This window comes from Equus caballus, chromosome 16 (genome assembly GCF_041296265.1).
Source record: "Equus caballus isolate H_3958 breed thoroughbred chromosome 16, TB-T2T, whole genome shotgun sequence".
In the NCBI taxonomy this organism is placed as follows: Eukaryota; Metazoa; Chordata; class Mammalia; order Perissodactyla; family Equidae; genus Equus; species Equus caballus.
Window position 1 is genome coordinate 43,028,882 of NC_091699.1, and position 20,466 is coordinate 43,049,347.

General features: G+C 42.8%; 1 protein-coding gene and 1 long non-coding RNA gene across 32 annotated transcripts in view; one reads left to right on the forward strand and one right to left on the reverse strand.

The window, feature by feature from the left end:
- Positions 1-260: 260 nt before the first annotated feature.
- On the reverse strand, positions 261-11,431 carry LOC138918030 (uncharacterized). Its single transcript, XR_011426864.1, has 4 exons — positions 11,110-11,431; positions 7,158-7,272; positions 6,623-6,720; positions 261-3,654 (listed from the first exon to the last, which is right to left on the reverse strand). It is a non-coding gene; the product is annotated as an uncharacterized lncRNA (long non-coding RNA).
- Positions 10,600-20,466, forward strand: part of ERC2 (ELKS/RAB6-interacting/CAST family member 2) — a 904,450-nt gene continuing 894,583 nt past the window's right edge. For 20 of the 31 annotated variants that reach the window (XR_011426853.1, XR_011426854.1, XR_011426851.1 and 17 more), the window contains exon 1: positions 10,628-10,907. The gene's annotated coding sequence lies outside the window, so the exon portion shown is untranslated. Of the gene's footprint in view, positions 10,908-11,933; positions 12,072-20,466 lie in introns of those variants that run through there. The other 11 variants (XR_011426862.1, XR_002800567.2, XM_070237383.1 and 8 more) reach the window with 3 other exon arrangements.

The window sequence follows — 20,466 nt, forward strand, 5'->3', positions numbered from 1 at the left end:
TTTAGTGTTTTGATTTTCAATGACTTTGAGAATTAACAAAGAGGGTTATAAAAATAACTACAGTGGAGTAACCCTCCAGAATCTTATAAGCCCACTACCATTTATGTGGACATGGCAAAACACAATTATATTTACACACATACACCTGCACATATGTACGTACACTCACACATACACTTACACTTGCTTACTCACAACTCACACACAGAATGAAGAAATTTAGAGGTTTACTATATTTTAAAATAGAGCAGTAAGCCTCATTTTGGTTTCAGAATTAGTAAATATTAATTTGTTCACACATCCGTTCATTCTGGTTTTGATGGGTACAATTAGAGTCAAACATACTTTAGTCTTAATATAGGAAGAAACTATCTAACCTTTTGAACCATTCGATAATGAAATGGACTGCCTTGTGGTCCTCTCTCACAGAGAGGATCCAAGCAGAGGCTAGCTGGCTCAGGGAGGGGGAAGCTGGCTCAGAATTTTCTTCCATTTAACATTGTGCTAAAATCTAATGTTTCAGGTGCTTTGAGAAGGTGAGCAGCATCATCAGTGACGCTCCAGCATTTTGGCTTTTTTCTGGAACCCTCATTTTCAAGTGCACCTGCTCAGGGAGGTAAGGTATGGTTTCCAAGCTCCCTGTTGTCGTCAAATACAGGGTCCTCCTTCCTGCTTTAGCCTGAAACACCTGCTAGAAAAAAATCCAGATGTGCAGTGTATGTTTGACACGTCCTGAGAAGGGCACGTGTCACTCTAAACAACATCTGACGTGCATCATGCTCCAATAAACTTCATTTTTGAACAAGGTCACAGAAACAATGAATTTTGATCTTTACTCACAGTATAATTTTGCTCTTAAAGAGAAACAACATTTAAAAAGTCATGCATCCCTTTCTTATTTTTAGGACTATTTTGCTTGCAAATGTTTCCTGGCTAGCACCCAGATTTTTGTGTGAGTTCTGAAACTTTGGAAAGAACAGCTTTTGAAAGTCATACTGGCAGTTGAGAAACTTGGAAAGTGGAAACAGCATACAGCCCTGACAACTGAATTTTACTGTATATCAGGAAGATGATGCTTCCATTTACTGAGCATTTACTGGGGTTCTGGCATGGTCATAGGGACCTTACATGCAATTTCTTATTTAATTCTCTCAAATCACCTATGAGGCAAGTACTATTAATCCCCCCTACCTTTTTTTCTGATGAGAGAACAGGCTTAAATGGGTTACGTAAATTGCCCAAGACCACACAGCTCATAAAGGGAGGGACTAGGACTTTACTCCACTATTTTTTGACCGTAAAGCCTAACCCTAATTCTTTATTACAGTTGCTTCATGTCTGAGAAACTGCATGGTGGAAACACTGGGTATCAGATCTTTAGACAGAGTCAAATTTTTTTTTTTTTACTTTTTTAAAAAAATTGCAGTAATACTGGTTTATAACATTATATAAATTTCAAGTGTACATCATTCTATTTCTATTTCTGTGTAGATTACATCATGTTCATCACACAAAGACTAATTACAATCCATCACCATACACATGTCCTTAATCACCCCTTTCTCCCTCCTCCCTCCCCACTTCTACTCTGGTAACCACCAATCCAATCACTAGACAGATTCAGATTTAATAGGAATTGTACTTATGGTTCCAAGCCTCAACAACTAATACAAATGTAGCCTCCTCTCAACTTCACCTAAACATCCCTCTAATAAACAGAAGTTTAAAGACCCTTTGAATGGATGGATGAGTTCAGGTTTACTACTAGGCATGCAGGAGAACTGGGATGCATAAGGCATAGTCTTATCATCCAGCAGAGGTGATAATAAATGGCACAAATTATTCTCCCTACGGTAGATACGATGAGTACTGCAAGGATGGCTGGGGAGTAAGTGCTACTTAAACTTCATCAGTGCTGGCCTCTCATTTACATAACAATCATCATCATTCCTGATGTGGCAGCAGCTGTTCAAGTTGAATATAATTTTCTATATTTATCACTTTGAAAACCTTCTTGTATACCTGGCTCTAGTAAAAGGTCACAAACATTCATTCATACAGTGAACTACCATTCAGCCATTGAAAAGGGAGAGGGACGTGTACTGACAGGGAAATTGTCCCTAATATACAAAATTTCTGCTGAATAAAATCAAATTGCAGTAGAATATGTATAATAGGGCTCTCTTGGTTGCAAGGGGCAGACAACCACAGAGAATAGCTTCACTGAGAAATGGAACTTACTTATGGGTCCAGCATAGTCATAAGAACTAGAAGGATGCTGGAGTAGCTCAGAGAATTGAAGACAGTGCTGCACAAAAGAGCTTTGGGAATGATGGGAACTTCAGGGTCCTCAGCAGTGGAATCAGGGACCTGAATGTTCTCAGGGCCAAGACTTGCTTTCTGCCTCTTATCTCTGCTTCTCAGTGTTTGCAGCTTTTCTATAAGAGTGGAGCCATGGAGCTACCAACTCTGTTATTACATTCTTACAGCTCTTTGCTGAGAGAAGCACAGAGCTCCAGGTGAAAAATCCCAGGAAAGGATTCTAATTGACCTGTGGTCCTGTGTCTGGCCCCTGGAGCAATCACTGTGATCAAGGAGGAAAGGTGATATGACAACTTCTGAAGCCAGAAGGACAAGGTCTAAAGCTAGAAGAGGAACAAGGAATACTGAAAGACAAAAATCATAATTGGGCCCAATTTTTGTTAAAATATACATTAAAAAAATCCAAGGGAATATACACCAGGCTGTTAAAAGTGGTTGGTTGATTCTGAGGGTAGATTTTCACTTTTTCTAGAATGTTTGAATTTTATTTTACAACCTGCTCCTCTTACTTTTGTAAGCTAAAAAATTTTTTTAAGATTTTCATTAAAAGGTTAGGTAAAAAAGGTCCTAAACCAGTAAGCTCTTTGTTCAGTTGATAATGTATCTCATTAATCAAACCCGGGAGCAATCATTCTAAAGCTGTTGCCAATTTGGTACATATTTTTATCGTTTAAAATAACTTGCTTTCTTTCATTATTCTCCTCCAAGCAAATTAGTTCTCTTTCATTTAATTGTGTAGTGAAGGCTTTTGTTTGGAAAAGAACTCTGTTTTTGAGAGCTGGTCCAATGCCTGTTTCAAGAAATGGACAAATTTTTGGCAAGATAAGTTGTGAAGCTTTGTACTGTCTATAAGAATTGCTTCGTGGTAGAACATTTAGTAATCTGAGCCACTTTTGTAGGTGGTAGGATATGTACCTAATGCTTGGAAGGAAAACCAGCACCTTCTCCTGTTTTCTGGGTCCATGCCCCTTCTACCTTTATCTAGCATTGGCCATTGTCCTAAGGCAGGCTGATTAATGGGCCCATCACTTACATCTTTGCAGTACAACTGCAGATTCCACTCTTCAAATTACATTAACGACTCTCCTATTACTAAAATATGACTCATACTTACGGAGTACTCAGAGCATTTATTCAGTCATTTATGTCAGCGACTTTCCAAATATGTAGCCTAAAGCAGGTATTCCGTAGACCTGGGGTCCTCGGGTTAAGTAGGGTAAACAAGTCCATTTTGGTCCCAAGAAACATGTCCAGGTGGCTTGTCATCCTTTCACAACAGGAACCGACCCTTTGGTAGGTAGGTGTTTTTCTCCTGCCCTTGGAGGCTCCGGGCTGTAAAGATAACAGATGCATGCAGGCATTTTCAGCAGCGCAGGACTGTTGTGCTGGAAGCAAGACATCAGGAAGTCGGCAGTAAGTTAAAACTCCTAGTGTAAGAAATTCTAGTTTGGAACCCCAGGGTATACAGTCCCTCTAATTGAAACTCCAGCTCTTTTTTCTCTTTGTTTCCTTTGTTCCTCAGAAAGCGGCAATAAAACTTTATTTACGAAAACAATCAGCCAGCTCATGGGCTGTAGTTTGTGGATTTCTTTTTCAAAAATTTTATATTAAGCTGATTTACCTTGATTACTAAGATTTTGGTGCCTCCTTAAATTTTGTACCCAAGGCTAGTGTCTCCATTGACTCACCCTGGTCCTGGCCATTTAGCATGGAGTTTCACAGATTCATTTAAAACTCCTGACAATGTTACATGTAAATTTAACACTTTTCCTTAACATGATCAACATTATGGGACAGAGGCCACCACTTCTTGTGTGATCTAAGGACTTTACCTGCACGGTTTTATTTTATCCTTATCACAGCCACATTAAGAAGGAACTGTGAACTACTCCTATATTACAGATAAGGAAACTGAATTTCAAAGTAAGAAACCTGTCTGAAGACATACAACTATTAAATGCTAAACTTTTGCTACTAGGGAGGAAGACATAAAAAAGGTTGGCCTTGGGTCTGGCCCGGTGGCGCAGCGGTTAAGTGCGCACATTCCGCTTTGGCGGCCTGGGGTTCACTGGTTTGGATCCCGGGTGCGGACATGGCACCACCTGGCAAGCCATGCTGTGGTAGGCGTCCCACATATAAAGTAGAGGAAGATGGGCATGGATGTTAGCTCAGGGCCAGCCTTCCTCAGTGAAAGAAAAGAGGAGGATTGGCAGCAGATGTTAGCTCAGGGCTAATCTTCCTCCAAAAAAAAAAAAAAGGTTAGCTTTGCTATGTTACTGATATTTCAAACACCTTTCATGTTTCAACACCCTTCTCCCAATTTTGTTGTTTTTCTTTCATTATTATTATTATTATTATTATATATTATTATTATTATCAGCTTGCTTAAATTTTTTTTTTATAAATTTTTTTTGGGGGGGGGCAAAGAAGAGTGGCCCTGAGCTAACACCTGTTGCCAATCTTCCTCTTTTTGCTTCAGAAAGAGTGGCCCTGAGCTAACACCTGTGTCCATCTTCCTCTATTTTGTATGTGGGATGCCACGACAGCATGGCTTGATGAGTGGTGTAGGTCCATGTCTGGGATCCTAACCCATGAACCCGGGCTGCTGAAACTGAACTTAACCACCGCGCCACAGGGCTGGCCCCTAGATATTTTGCTGGGTCCTTTCACCATTTGCATGGAGAGAGAGGCAGACAAGATTCAAGGTAAGAACTCTTCATGGGTTTCTAGAATCGATGAACTCTCCATAATGCGTTTAGCTTTTTAGAAGGAAAACACAATGGTATTAGAATGTAACTGCTTTAGTAGCAAAAAACACAAGTCTAAAGGAGCCAGGGTTTGGGTGAAGCCAAAAGAAAATGTGAGCCTGCAGTATCTTGAAGGTTTTAAACCTGCATCTGTAGTTACTCCTCTCCTTGGGGCCTTCCTATGGGCCTTTTCCACTATGAAGTTGTTCTTGAAAAATGGGCATGGTAAAAAGTCCTTTTAATTTTACAGCTTTTAGCATAATTTAAAATGTGCTAATGAGCTCCCTTTAAATAGCCAAGCCAGGGAGTGCGGAAGGAAGAGGAGGCACAAGGGATGGGCAATAGCTCATGGAAAATACCACATAGAAGCAGATACAGGCCAGGCTTGGGGCTCAGCATGGCCATCTGCCACATCCTTCTAGAAACAGAGTGAGGAATTCCCAATGACTGTAACAATATCTATTTATGAGCTTTCCCCCAGGTTTGTTTTCTTTGGGGAATCTGGTCACTGCGCCAGATTCAGCCTTTGGTTTCTAGTGGACTGGAGTGACAGGCTTCGTCTGAGCATGGGGAAGTTGGCTTTCCAATTCAGGGAGTACTTGCAGCTGCAAGGAAGAGAAACTTGCTCAAGTTACCTGAGACAAAAAAAAGAAAGGTATGTATCTATTGGAAGGACACAGGGGCCTCTCATGGAACCCAAGGACAGCAAGGGTGGAGAGATTTCATGAGTGCCCAGAGTTATAGAAATGGAAAGTTATTGGAAATCAAGGAACTAAAGAAATCGATCTAATTTTACATTACATGGACTTTTTTTTTTTTAAAGATTTGCACCTGAGCTAACATCTGTTGCCAATCTTTTATTTTTTTTAAATTTTTCTTCTTCTTCTCCCCAAAGGCCCCCAGTACATAGTTGTATATTCTGGTTGTAGGTCCTTCTGGTTGTGCTATATGGGATACCACCCCAGCATGGCTTGATGAACGGTGCTGGTCCACACCCAGGATCTGAACCAGTGAAATCTGGGGCCACTGAAGCAGAGCGTGCAAACTTAACCACTCGGCCATGGGGCCACTCCCTACATAGACTTTTAATTAACATTTTTGCAAGCCCCTAAAAGATTTGTATGCCTTGAGATTACAAATTTACAGAAACTGTAAATGGGAATTAATAAATGTTTAATTATAAATGTCTACAAAAATTAACTTTATGGTTTTTCACATTTACAAATATTTCATTCTGTTTCAAAACAATTGTAGGTTAGATTTTCTTCTCATCTCACAATAATTCTTGGGTTTGCTTGATCATTAGGGAAAAATGATAGCCACAAATGCATAAAATGAATTAGCCAAATAATTTTAAAAGCAAAGTTAAAAAAACTTCGAAAAATTTCCACAGAAAAAAGGTATATATTTTAATGGTGTTGGATTTTTATATATTTGCTATGATGCTTAGGGCTACAAAGGTCTTAAAACATTCCTGGTAAAGAGAATTGGCTTAGATTGGCTTAGCTGAGCCAATAGGTTGGCTTCCTAAAGGTCAGGTGATTATTTCTTACCCAGTCAACTGTGGTGGTGGTGGTGGTGGCTGGTCAGTTAATTGGGTCTTTTTCTTTTATGGCAGCCCAATGATGTTTCTCTTAAACTAAAGTCGACCCTGTTAAGAGATGTACAAATGACTTCGTGCCTAAGAAGAACAGATAATTGTGAGTTGTTTAGGGATTTTGTTTCTTATCTAACTAGATTCTTCCAATGGCTAATGACTGCTCTGGGTTATTCAGCCATGCCCATGGCTCTAATTACCAAATGCGATGACTCTTGTACACTGTCTTCATCATATATCTCTCCTCTGAGCTCAAAGCACATTGAGATAGCCACCTTCTGGATATCTCCATCATGAGGTCCCTGGCACCTCAAATTCAAAAAGCTCCAACTGAACCAATAAATTGTTCATAAATTTTCCATAAACCTGTACTCCCTACCCCACCTTTATTTCCAGTTTTAGTGAATGGCACATTATCCATCCACTTGCCCAAACCAGACTCCCAGGAGCATTCTTGGCTCCTTCCTCTTGTCCCACATCCAATCACTCACCAAGCTCAGTCGATTTTGCCTTGTTGATACTGAAGGCAGACTGCCTGGTCCTACAACTTCCTAGCTGTGTGGGCTTGTTAAGTTACTTTATCTTCTTGTGGCTCAGTGTCTTCATCTGTAAAATAGGCATAATAATGGTATCTTACAGATTGATCATGAGGAATAAATGAGTTAATGCACATAAACTGCTCAGAACAGGGCCCTGCACATAGCATGGGCTATATAAATCCTTGTTCTTCTTTGCAATTGCTGAATTAAAAGCGAATGCAAAAAATCCGTAATGAACAAAATATTAAAAGAGAGCAAGAGAAAGGTTGTTGCTGTTGTTTTATGACCCTGCATCATTGTGTAACAAGAACAGTTGTTTCCAACCCATGCTCAGTTCCAGGGCCACTGGGCCATCATGTCTACTCACTGAGCAGGTTTATGAGGTTTGACAGTGGTGAGAGAACTGATTGGGCAATATGAGCCTTTAGATACAGTCGTGTTTTTTCATTGTAGAGATTTTATTAATTTTTTCTACTTGATTAAAAAAATATATAGGAGTGCACAGTTTTCCTTTTGCTTTAGGCTCCAACATGGCACTGGGCAGAGCTGACAGAAGTGGCCGATGGGGTGGATATATGGTATAAGCAAAGAAAGAAATCAGAGACACTCCTAGGTTTGGACCTGAGCAACTGAATAAATGTTGATGTCATTGATCTCTTGGGTGACCTTGGGAGAGAAGAAGCTTGGTACACAAAAATTCAGAGTCCCGTTTAGGACAAATGAAGTTTGAGATGCTAGTTAGATACCCACACTGGGGATATCAAGTAGGCAGTTAGATATCCACGTCTTTTAGGCCTTTAGGATTCTCAGTTTCCATCTATATGGCTGTCTATTCTCCTGTCTGCAGACCAGCTTCTAGAGCTCACTTCTCAATAACTTTGGCATCATGGTTTTGGGTGCCACAGTTCTGATTTGGGCCACCACCATTTACAAGCTCACCATTCAGTCTGGCTGACTCATTCTCATGGCCCAGTTTCAAATACTGTGGAGAGAGCCTGTGACAGCCCACCCAAGGGCAAGTGCCCACAAAGATCCAGTTTCCTATGGCTGGGGTCACAGAGCATGGAGGCTGCTGCTCTGGGCTGAGTACAGGATAGGGTAGGAAAGTTGGATGTGGCAAGCAAATTTGATGACATTTCTTCAGGAAACCTTTTCTGGACCCCAAGGAGAAAGGTTGGCTGTCCTTCCTGCATGCTCCCAGAGCTTTGTCCCTTCATAAGTGGTAGTATAATGGCCTGTTTTCTTGTCTGTCTCCCTTACTACACTATACAGTCTTTGAGGGCAGGGCTCTGAACCCATAGGAACTAGTACAGAGTAGATACTCAGTAAGTATTTTTTGAGTGAATGAATATATAAGAAGAAATGCCTGTCATAAAAGTGCGCTCCCTCTGGCTTGCTGGAGAAGGGATCACCATAATGGAGAAAGATGTGAAAAAAATAAAATAAACAAAGCAAAATGAAACAAAAACCAACAAAAACCCGGAGCCAAATAACAGGTTTTATAAAACATAACATGTTTTATAATTATCTGTCCTCAGGAGTAAGATCCTACAATGGCTCCTTGCAAGCATTTTGAGCTCTGCATGTGTTTGTATGTACACACACACACAAACGTATATTTAAACATAAAGTTAGAGAATGTTGGCTCTGGAAGGGATCTTAAGATCCTTCAGTTGAGCTTTTTAATTTTAAAATGAGAAAACTAAGTCTGAGAGAGGGTAAAGATGACTTAAAATCCCCGAAACTTCCAGTCCTTGTTCTCCTGCATAAAGTTGCTTCTGTTTAAAGTGATTATTCTTAACTTTTTCAAGGGATCAATATGAAAGAAATCTGTTGAGAACCACAGATCTTCTCTCTGGGGGGAAAACGTACATTGGCATATAGATAAGACATTGTCCCTATAAAGTCCAAGAATTCCGTTTAGAACCAAACCATCAAAGGAACAGAGAATGAGTACCCAAGAACAGGGAACTTTAGGCATAGATTTAAATACATTCTTCGCTGGGTATGTTCCCTGACTTTTCTGAAAGCTAGTAAACATCTTACAGAGTTTCTGTGAGAGTAGTTGAGAAAATGTAAGTGCTGTACATAGGAGGTACTCAAACAGCCACATTTCAAAAGATGGGATTTAGGACTTCTCAGAGAACTCTCAACAAGGCTTTTTTATATATAACAAGTCTTTTCAGCTGAGGCTGTAAAGGATGCACTTGGAAAACTAAACACAACAGGTGTAGCTTGATTTTGTCCCCTGGAGCAATCAGGTCAACAGAATGAGTGCCAATTTCTTGGCGACTGAGAGAAAAAAGAGGACGAGGGCAAAGAGGTCTCAGGGGCCATGAGTCTGTGAAAAACCTTAAATACCAGAGGTGTAAAAAGAAGGCTTAGGGACAGGGCATTTGGGCTGGAACAGGAAGACATCCTCCACTTTCAGGGTCCATTTCCTTCATTTAACACTTTAATTCCCATCAGGGGAGCAAAGGAGTCATCCCCAGTTTTTGCGCAGATTCTACACTTCTGCTCACCCAGACATCCCACGGCTGGATTTGTTTTATTTGTCTGAGCATCCCAGCAGGAGACATTTAGATCTGGTCACTGAAATTGCTGGAAGCAGACTCATCAGGATAGGAAGGAAATCACTACTCTAGTCCTGCAAATTCACTACTCAGGGAGAGAGACCAAATCTGTAGATCCCCTTGACGTTTCGAATGCCCTTCCTAATGTAAAATGCTAATTGCTGGGGCTTCAGACTTGCGTGGAAGCTTTTTCCAATGAAAACTTGTCCATCTCCTCCTGCACGTCATCTTGAGGTGTGAATGAACTCAGACACCATCTTTCTATCTTAAATTGGACAATGCACGCACATTGCAGGGCACAGAGGAGGCAATGAATGAATGATAACTATGATGTTTTCTTTTTCGCTCCCTTCTTCATCTTCCATTCTCTTTTCCTTGGGGGAACAAGAAAGTAAAAACGTTATGAAATTCCTTCACCTTCCTAAAGAAGATTAACGGGAGGGTGCCAGAGTATGGGAACCTCGACCCCTACTCGAAAGCTTAACTTGAAAGATAGTTGCATTCCCTCCACCAAGCGTCATCCCTGCCTCTGTCGCCGAAGCCACCTGACTAGTCCCGGGAGTGCCTGGCAGCCTTTGCGAGTACGTGGGAAGGGGCGTCGAGGACACGAGATGGGGACGAGTCGCTTCGAGACGGCGGCGTCCTGGGAGGAGGCGCTTCGAAGACACCCGCCGCCCGCACGCCGCCCGGGCCGGGCGCTCTCTGCTGCCCCCCGTGGAGGCGCCCGCGGCCCAGCCCCGGCCCCCCCAGCGGCTCCTCGGGAATGCTGGGAATGTGAGTCAGGGCCGCGGCCGGCGAGCGAGCGCGCCGAGCGGCCGGGCGGGGGGCCCGGCGGAGCGCGGCGCTGGCAGTGCCGCGCGAGCGCGCGTCTCGGGACTGCGGCGGGTGCCGCCCCCTCGGCCGTCCGCCCCGCCCGGCCCGGCGCCGGGCTCCGGCCCTGGAGCCGTGTCTCCCTCCGTCTCTCCCTCCCTCCCGCCCCGCCCCGCCCCGCTCCTCCTGCTCCTCCCGCTCCTGCTCGCTCGGGCTCCGGCTCCGGCGCCGGCGCCGGCTCCTCCCGGCCGCCCGGGGCCAAGGCGACGTGAGGTTGTAAAAATCCATGTGGGACGGCCCCGGGGCGAGCGTCGGAAAGGTGAGACGTCGACGCCGGGGCCGGGGCTGTTGGGCGCCCGGCTCCCTCGGGGCGCCGGTGCCTGGGCATCCCTCGTGCGGGTCCCCCTCACTCGTGGGGAGCTGCAATGCGTTATCGGGGGGAGCCGAGGGGTGAACCATCCGCCTCCACGGGGGCTTTCTGGGGCGGGGGAAAGGATGAGGCGGCCTAAGGGTGGATTTACCTTGATGTAGAAACCCCCGGATTGGAACAAGTGCACGGCTTCCTCCGGCGCGCGGGCCACCTCCCGCAGTCCCTCTCCGGCAGCCAACCTCACTGCCATCGCCTTTCTTTTCTCCGGCTTCCCCTCTTTCCCCTAGCTTTGCCCCTCTTCCCCAAGGGGTAGGGTGTTCGCAGGAGCAAGGGTCTCAGGGAACCCCAAGCAGAACAAAGTGGAGAGAGGTGGAGCCCCAGCACAGGGGGTGGGATGCCTGGCTGCCTCAGTGGGCTCCGAGGGGAGCGTGTTAAAAAAAATCCTTGTCAGGGGAAATGAAGCCTGGTTTATTGGGGAGGGGTAGGGGGTGGTGGTGTATGAAAAGGAATAGCATGTGCACCTATTAAACTGAACGACATTCCTTCCCTCCTCCTTCCTATCTCCGAATTATACAAGAAAAGAGATACTTAGAGGGGTGTACCTATTTTTTTTTTTTTTAATTATACTGTCCGAGCCTTTGAAAGATCATCTTAGGACAGTGAAGATTAAGGGCTGCTTTGGTGCGGGATAATAAAACAGCGCTCTTAAACTCTCCGATCTGCCCTGCCTTATTTATATTGTACTTAAGGGTCTCTGTTCTTGCCAGAGAGGGAGGGTCCGCTCTGTTACGAGCAGATCCACATCGATTTTAGGCGGCTACCTGCCTTTGCTGGATGAAAGGCAATTTACTCCCGGAGCGGTGAATTGTCAGTTCCCTCTGTGATTGACAGCCACACCTGCCACTTATGTGGGCAGATCGGGGACCGGTGAAGTCCCGAGAGCCAATCAATGCTTGGGAGAGGAGGGCAGCTCCCACTTGTCATGGTTAGTTTCCTGGTTGGCTTTTTAAATCAGTGGTTTTACTTAACCATTGGTTTGCACCAGGTATGAGGTTCCAGCTGTGAGAGGCAGACAAACGGAAGAAAACTCTTCGAAAATGGGCTTAGAAGCAAGTATGCTTGACTTTGTCTCCCTCCCTCGCTGCTTGTTTATTAGTTGTAGTAGTTGGGAATGCTCAGGCCATTGGCTTAAAAATGAAAATGAAATGGATCTGTGTAAAGAATGAAATGGGGGCGGGGAGGGTGTTGGGCGTCTGAATTGTCCACCTATTTCTCTAGAATTGCAGGCTCTTTTATAAGAGACACCATTTACTGTTGAGCTATCTGGAAAAGGGTGTGGCACTTTGTCTCCTATGGTCACTCTTGTCCTTGTAAAGTCACATTGTTTCTCAGTATACAGTACTTGGCTGTTGGCTGTATTGGATGGATTTATAGGATATTTTTGAAGCAGGCAAGCATGCTTTATTAGGATTAGCACGAACAGAAGGGATCCTTTTAGTTTTTGACAGCGTAACTCAACTTCTGAAAGTGAGGGCTGCCTGCTTCACTTCTGGTTTGGATGTCAGTTTGGAGGTGGCAGTGGGATCAAGCCAGATCCTTTCTGGAGGGTAGAAGAATTTGCCTTTAAGGTGAGTTTGCTGCTAAAGTGAGCCATCTTGTCGATCTGCTTCTGTGCTTTAGTAAAAGCCTTGCACAGTTTGGAGGGGGTGGTATTTGGATCGTAATGCAAGCATGGCTTTCACCAGCAGGACTTTCACAAGTGGATGGATTGTGAGTGGAAGGACCAGATCCTTCACAATTCTCTATTAGTGAAAGGCTTATTTTTCAATACCCTTCTCTCTGAATTCAGTAGAAAAATTGCTGGTTGATCTAGAGAGCTGTCACCTTATAGAAGCTGTACCTGGATGTGAACGTAAATCTGTGCATTCAGCATTTCATGAACAGATTGTGAGCCAGAGTACTGATTAGGATGGTCTTCACGTTGGAGCCAAGTTTGTCGAGGTAGTATTGTAACTATTACTATTATCATTATTAATTGTATTGCATATGCTAGCACTTTGCTGAGTACTTTACATGGGTTATCTTTTTTAAAACTTGCAGAGCCCCTATGAGGTAGGTACTATTATTATCTCCAAACTATAGTTAAGGAAAATAAAAGGAACTAAATATCTTGCCAGTTTAGTATGAGAGTGAGAACTTGAGCCCAGGTTTCTCTGACCCAGAGCCCATGACCTTGGCTGTGGCCTTGAAATAAAATTTTGGTTGTGCAGTTTGCACGTATCCTGTCTGAAGGGTTGGCTCTCTCAGCATGCATGTTCTGTTCAGAGTCCACTGCAGTGTTGATTGTCTTTGCACTGTCCTATTTGCCTTGCCACTTTGAAGGCTGTCACTTCCACTAATAGGCAAATTTAGTAACTTTGTATGTTATGTATTTCTAGTAGGTCAGCTTTGGCCATGGAAATTTGGTTCCAAACTTAACGATGATGACTTAAGAGAAAATAAAACAAAACAAAATTTACGTTCTTCCATCTTTCTCAGTACCTTGAATTTCCGGTTAGAGTTTTGAATAGGTCTTGGTTGAATATGTGCTCTTAACATCATTCCATTGACTTTTTATTTTTTGCTAAAGAATTGGAATTTTGTTTTCACTCACAAAGAGACTCTTTTTCATTAGTGATTAAATATAATTGTATTTAAAAATTATTCTATTAAAATAGTATGGTTCTCTTGTTTTATTCTGTTGGAAAAGCCGTAAGACTTAAGCCTTATCAGTATCTTCCCATTGGTGAAACTCAAGGTCAAGCTTTGCCAAAACAAGTATCCTAAAAAACGAGTTTAGATGAATGGTATTGGAGTCCACAAATTCATCTCAACAGATAGTTTTTGACTTTGGTGAGGCCGACTTTGTACAATCTACATTTCTGTTCTTTTTTAAGATTGGCACCTGAGCCATCTGTTGCCAATCTTTTTTTTTTTTCCCTTCTTCTTTTTCTCCCAAAACTCTCCCAGTACATAGTTTTATATTGTAGTTGTAGGTCCTGCTGGTTGTGCTATGTGGGATGCTGCTTCAGCATGGCCTGATGAGTGGTACCATGTCCATGCCTAGGATCCGAACCGGTGAAACCCTGGGCCACCGAAGTGGAGTGTGCGAACTTAACCACTAGGCCACGGGGCTGGCCCCTACATTTCTGTTTGTTTTACTAGGACATCCTTTAACACCTTTTATCAGCTAAGACGTTAACATTTTGGCTGTCATATGAGAGACCTACTTGCCAGCCAACAGTTCAGTTTCAGCAATATTTATATTATTCCTTGATACTTTATTGTGTTTATCCTTATTTTAGAGAGATGGTGACACAAATGGAAAACAGAAAAGCACTGATATTAATGATAATGTAGGTCTCATAAATTTAAAACAGTTGATCCAAGGGGCTGGCCCCATAGCTGAGTGGTTAAGTTTGCGTGCTCTGCTTTGGTGGCCTGGGGTTGGCTGGTTCAGATGCTGGGCATGGACCTACACACCACTCATCAAGCCATGCTGTGGCAGCATCCCACATAAAGGAACTGGAATGTCTTACAACTGTGTACTGGGGCTTTGGGGAGAAAAAAAAGAGCAAGATTGGCAACAGATGTTAGCTCAGGGCCAATCTTCCTCACAAAACACACAAAAACCAAAAAACCAAACCAGTTGATTCAAAGATAGAAATTGTTGTGTATACCAAAGGCAGAGATTCTTCAGCCTGTTCTTTCTTATGTGAAGAAATGGAAGAAAATGAATGAATATGTAAGAAATGCTGAAATATATCAAATGGTAAAAGATACATTAGTCAACTTTGGCTGCATAAGAAAACTCCCTGACTTACAGCAACGTGTATTTATTCTCACACTCCTGAGTCTTTAGGCTGATTGTGATTTGGCTGGTCTAGGCTGCACTCCTTGGGGTGGCTCTGCCGTGGGCTACAGGTTGGGCTCTGATCTGCTCCACATGTGTTTTGGGGCCCAGGCTGAAGAGAGGGCAGCTACTTGGTGCGTGCTCTTCTCATGGCAGATAACTGCCTTCAAGAGTCAAGCCATATTGCACAGCCAATGTCATTTCTACTAGCGATGTTTTTGGATACAGCAAGTCACATGGTGAAGCCCAACTTCCATGGGTAAAAGCAGACTCTGCACATTGCAGGGGAGGAAATGTTTGATGAACTATAATCTAAACTCCTACAATGTATAAAAAGTTTGGTGTGATTAGAGGATTTTATATTTTTTTCTTCTCATCCTTGGGGAATGCAGTTTTCATTCCCTCAGCCCATCGCTAGCTTTATGGCATATAAACCTCGTGTTTAACTTTTGCATTTCAGGAATATACCATGTTTGATTCTAGAGGATTCACTGTAAAGGCAGGTATGAGTGTGTACATGAATTACTTAACTTATCAAGACACTATTTATTAGAACCTACTGTGTTCTAAGGGACTATGCTCAATGGAGTGATGAACACAGGAATTTGTGTCTGATGGGGGTCTTATCACCACAGAACTTATTATTGGGAGTAGGTGTCAGGAAAGACTTGTTGGATGAAATGGCATTTTCCTGGACCTTGAAGCAGGGATAGTTTTGGAGATACAAATAGAGCAGTGGATGTAGTAGAAATTTAAGGAGCACATCTGGATATAATGAGTTTATTCCATTTGGTCAGAAGATAAGATAGGTGAATAATAACCACCATAAGAATAATAATAATAGCAATAATTATAGCTTAACTTTTATTGAGCAGTTCACTGTGTGCTAGGTACTGTGCTTAGCACTTTACCTAAAATATCTCATTTAGTATTGGGATAGACATTGCTGATTGCCTATCCAAGGTTCATTTTCTCCTTTCTAACTAAAAGAACCCCAATTTTGTTTGAGATGGGAGTATGCCCATCTCACTTTCCCAGACTCTCATACAGCCTAGAGTGGCCGTGAGACTCAGGTCTTATAATGATGTAAGTGGATGTTGTTGGACAGGGGCTTTCCTGAAAGCTTAGTGAGGAGGACACACTTGGCTGGTATGCCCCAATAGCCTTTGGCCCCTTTCTGCTGGAAACAATGGTGCAATGCCTGGAGGGGCAGCAGCCACTACAACAACACAGATAAGACCATGTGTTAAAAATGGCAAAGCTGGACCTGGAAGGATCCTGGTCTTGATGACATTATTGAGCCATAGTACCAGCATTGCATAAAACAAATAACCACCTTACTCTTAAGCCATTATTTGTTACTTGTAGTCAAACATAATTCTCACTGATACATACCTTCTCAAGAGCCTCTCAAAGTAGATACCGCCATACCTGTTTTTCAGGTGAGAACATTTAAACTCAAATTAAGGAACTTGCACAAGATCTAGGATTCATTACTATGTCATTTTGACTTTCTGGCCCATCATCCTGCCTTTGCCTGGGCAGTATAAGTACCACAGCAGAGATAATGTTGGAAAGTAGGTTGGGGTAAAGTTGAGGAGGCAACTGGATTCCAGGTTGAAAAGTTTTATTTCATGGGCTGGTTAGTATAAAAGGATTTGAAAAACACAGAGACTGCAGGTTGGAAGACCACTGAGGCTTAAGTACGTGACACCCAGTGCTTTAGTGTGAATGAAGGTGGAGGAAAGCTAGGCACAAAGCAGAGCTGGGAACATGAGAAGAGATTGGAATTGAGTGAACACAAATCGAAGTTGGCTGTGAACCTCTAATCTTCCGAGAACAAAACGAAAGTCTCCTGAAGGTTAGTGTTAACTTCTACTAATGGCTTCACATTTGCCTGGAAGTAGGGAATGAGTAATGTAGAGAATTGCTAATGGGATGTGAATCATTATTTGGTGCAAAAGGGTAGGGACTTCTACTTATCATCCATACCATTTATTGAACCCTTGACGACCTTGAAGGACATGATTTTGGTCTGTGTCTGGCTCCATTGTGCCAGTTAAAGGTAGCAGACATAAAGGGTAAGGCCAGAGGGTGGTACAATGGTACAGCAAGTTCCGTCAATGGACTTTCAGTTATGTGTAGCTTAAGGATGGGGATATGTTCTGAGAAATGCATCATTAGGCAATTTCATTGTGTGAACATCGTAGGGTGTACTGACACAAACCTAGATGGTGTAGCCTGCTATGCACCTAGGCTCTATGGTACTAATCTTATGGGACCACCATTGTATATGCCATCCATTGTTGACCAAAACATCATTATGCAGCACATGACTATTTCCACATCTGCTAAACATTCCAGAGCTTTCTTAGGGCTGGGGAGGGGTCACTTTAACTTCCTGGACCTCCCTTATTTTTCTCCTCTTTCTGCTTTTTTAATCTGTAAAATAAAGGATTTGGTTTATATTAGTGGTTTTCAAATGTTTTTCAGCTGTAGACACTTTTTTTGTTTCCTAAATAAAAGCTTATCTGGGTCCTCAGTATATTTATGGAAAAAAGCAGAGTTGTTCTGAAAATGCAAGGTCCAGGTTTATGTTGTCTGAGATGTCTTTGGCTTTGTGTTGAGGCTGCTGCTCTCAAATGATCCCTACACACCCTCCCAGGTCCAGGATTATGTGAACCTTCGAGCTGTCTAGATGTTTTATTTGAGTGTCCTCTTTAACAAATCTCTTTGTTATTCCACAGCTTGTTGTGTCTTAGTATCATCTGTGGAGAGACTGTTAATGTTCCCCATAGCCACTTTTTCTCTCCTTTCTGGCATACGTTGAAAGTGACTTGTGTCACTTCTAGGCTAGAACATTCAATTTCCAGAGTGAGACCGCCCAGTGCTCTCTTCTGCTGTGATGATCATGGAAGCACGAGTTGAGAGGGAGCCTCCATCTGGCTGGGTCCCTGAGTCACGAAATGAGCAAAGCTCCCAGTCAGCCGGCATTGGACATATAATGTGACCAAGAAATAAACCTTTGTCGTTTTAAGCCATCGAGATTTTGTGATTGTTTGTTTATGCAGCACTTTTCTTTTCAGCTTGTCCTTACTGAGAGATCATCTTCTAGCACATCTGCTGAACTTAACTTACTTTTTAAGTGTCTTCTGGATCAAACTGAATTGTGGCCAACTTGTCCTTAATTTGTGCTTAGGAAAGCAGCAGGCAGGCATCTACATCAGCCGTCCATGCAGGTCTTTGGACTAATAGATTCTTTGAATTGGAATACTTATGCTCAATAACATTTGTTTTCATGTTAAAAAAAGTCTGAAGATATATTGAGAAGTGTTCCTTACTTTTCTTTATAAGAAAAAAGAAAGCTTTTACTTTAATGCCCTGTTGCTTTTTTAGGTAGTAGAATCTCAGTGGCTTGGGAGAAATGATGGGAGTAATGATTATCAGTTACCATAATAATGGCTGCTATTGATTGAGTACTCATTCATTGACTTGTGAAATATTTATTGAGCATCTACTATGTGATAGACCCTGGAGATATAGAGGTGAACCATAGGTAGTTCCTCACTTGGAGCTTACATTCTAGTTGGGGGTCATGGATAAGTTCACTCTGTTCTATGAAGGACACCATTTATTGAGCATTTACTCTGTCCTAGGTGCTTTATATCCCTCATTTCATACTGCCTATAAAAGAAAGTGTCTTCTCCCCATTTATAGAAACTGAGGCTCATGGGATTTGATAAGCTCTGTGATGGCAAGAGCTCTTGCCTTTTGTTGTATCCCCAGTGCCTAGCAGACTGTTTGACACATAATACATGCTCAATAAATATTTGTTGAATGAATAGAAGAATGTACTCAAAGTTAATGCCGTGGCAGAGCCAGAATTTGAGCCCACATTTGCCTGACTCTCAAGGCTGCTAAATTGTTGCTGGACATAGTAGAAACAGTATGTGGCCCCGTGATTACAACGGAAGCAACAACTGAGCCCAACCAGACTCAATGCCAAAGGCACCAGGAAGAGCCAGGCTGCCTTTCTTTCAGGGCTGGGGCTGAGTCCTCTGCGTGATTTGCTGCTCTGCCTGAGCCAAGGAAGCTCAAGGCCACTACCTCACTGACTTAATTGCTGATATGATTGGTCACCCATCTTTTGGGCCAGTTCAACTTCTGCCCTAGCTGGATTCCTTTAGCACTTGGCTGGCCCGGTTTCCCAGAACTGCACCTCAATTTCTGCTTTTAACCTTTTGGGCATTCTTTCTCCACTTCTATCTTCCAGCTTTGTTACTTTGAAGTTCCAGGAAATCTCTAGTTGCTGGCATCTAGTGGAGCACTCAACAAAATTAAAAAACAAAGTGAGAGAGAGAGAGGGAAAGAAAGAAAGAAAGGCAGCCAGCACTTTCAGGAAGGAACTAAGTGATTCCTTTTTCTTGGAAGTCAATATTGAGATTGCGGCCCCAGTGGATGAGGAATACAAGTCAGGTCAGAGGGCATCTCTGGGATATACCTGTAGATGGAAGACCAGTGACAATCTTCCTAAATGCCTTATACCAGCAGCTTACTTTGCCATGGCTTGTTCATCAGATTCTACATTTTGCCCACTTAATTCTCTTGTATGTGTGCATGTGCGTGCGTGTGTGTGTGGGGGGGTCTAATAGCATTCCTTCTCTTTTCCTGCCTTACAGCTTTCTGCTTCTAAAGGTAGTTGTCATTCCGTGATTTCAGAATATGAATGAATTGCAGGCAGCAAAGTGCATTCCCCGTAAATGTATTAAGAGCAAAGTATTAATTCAAGGCAACTTCTTAGTGGCTCAGAAAACAAGAGCTTAAATGGGAATTGAGCAATGTGACTGTTCTTTAGGAATACTCTCAGATCCTTATACAAACCATGCAAGACATTCCACTAAAATGGTATGGCTAATTATAGCAAAAAAGAGCAGGGTTTTATATAAGACATTAAATCTAGTTGTGTACTGTTGTTACTTGTCCTTAGCAAATTTCTCTGAAACAAGGTGGGTGTGGTCAGGGTGGGAAGTTCATCCTCAGGTGATTGAAAGTGGATTTGGGAGCTAATCTGGGGCTGGAGAACTCCATTGTGAAGGTAGAAGGTTGAGCGGTTCTGTAAGATACAGAGTTGGGCTGGTACCACGATCTCTGGTTATTTTCTCAGTGACACTGTTGGGCACCAAACTCCTACCAAGATGGCTTTCTTGTACCTGTTTAAGGCAGGTTAACCTCACTGCCTTCCTTCCAGCTGACTCCAGACTAACTGTCATCGCCTGGAGGAGCAAGACTGTGGTTCAAAGGGCAGGATCGTAGTGGAGGCGTGTTGTTGATTCTTTCACGTTTGGCTCCCTGAAGAGGGCTTTTGATGTGTTTTCTTTTCTTCTGGCGATATGTGTTTTTTCTCTCCTTCCAGGTACAGTTCCCTGCTATCCCTTCTTTGTTTCCCATTTTGGCTCTTTAGCCATCCTGTTCCTGAAGCCTCTCCACCGGGGAAAGCAGGACATTGGGTAGTGAATGGGATGATAGCTTGGCATTCTTAGGGGTTTGTTGAAAATGGGTCCTGTTTGATGATGGGTAGATACAAAGGCAATTAAGTTTCAGTGACTGCTGTTCATC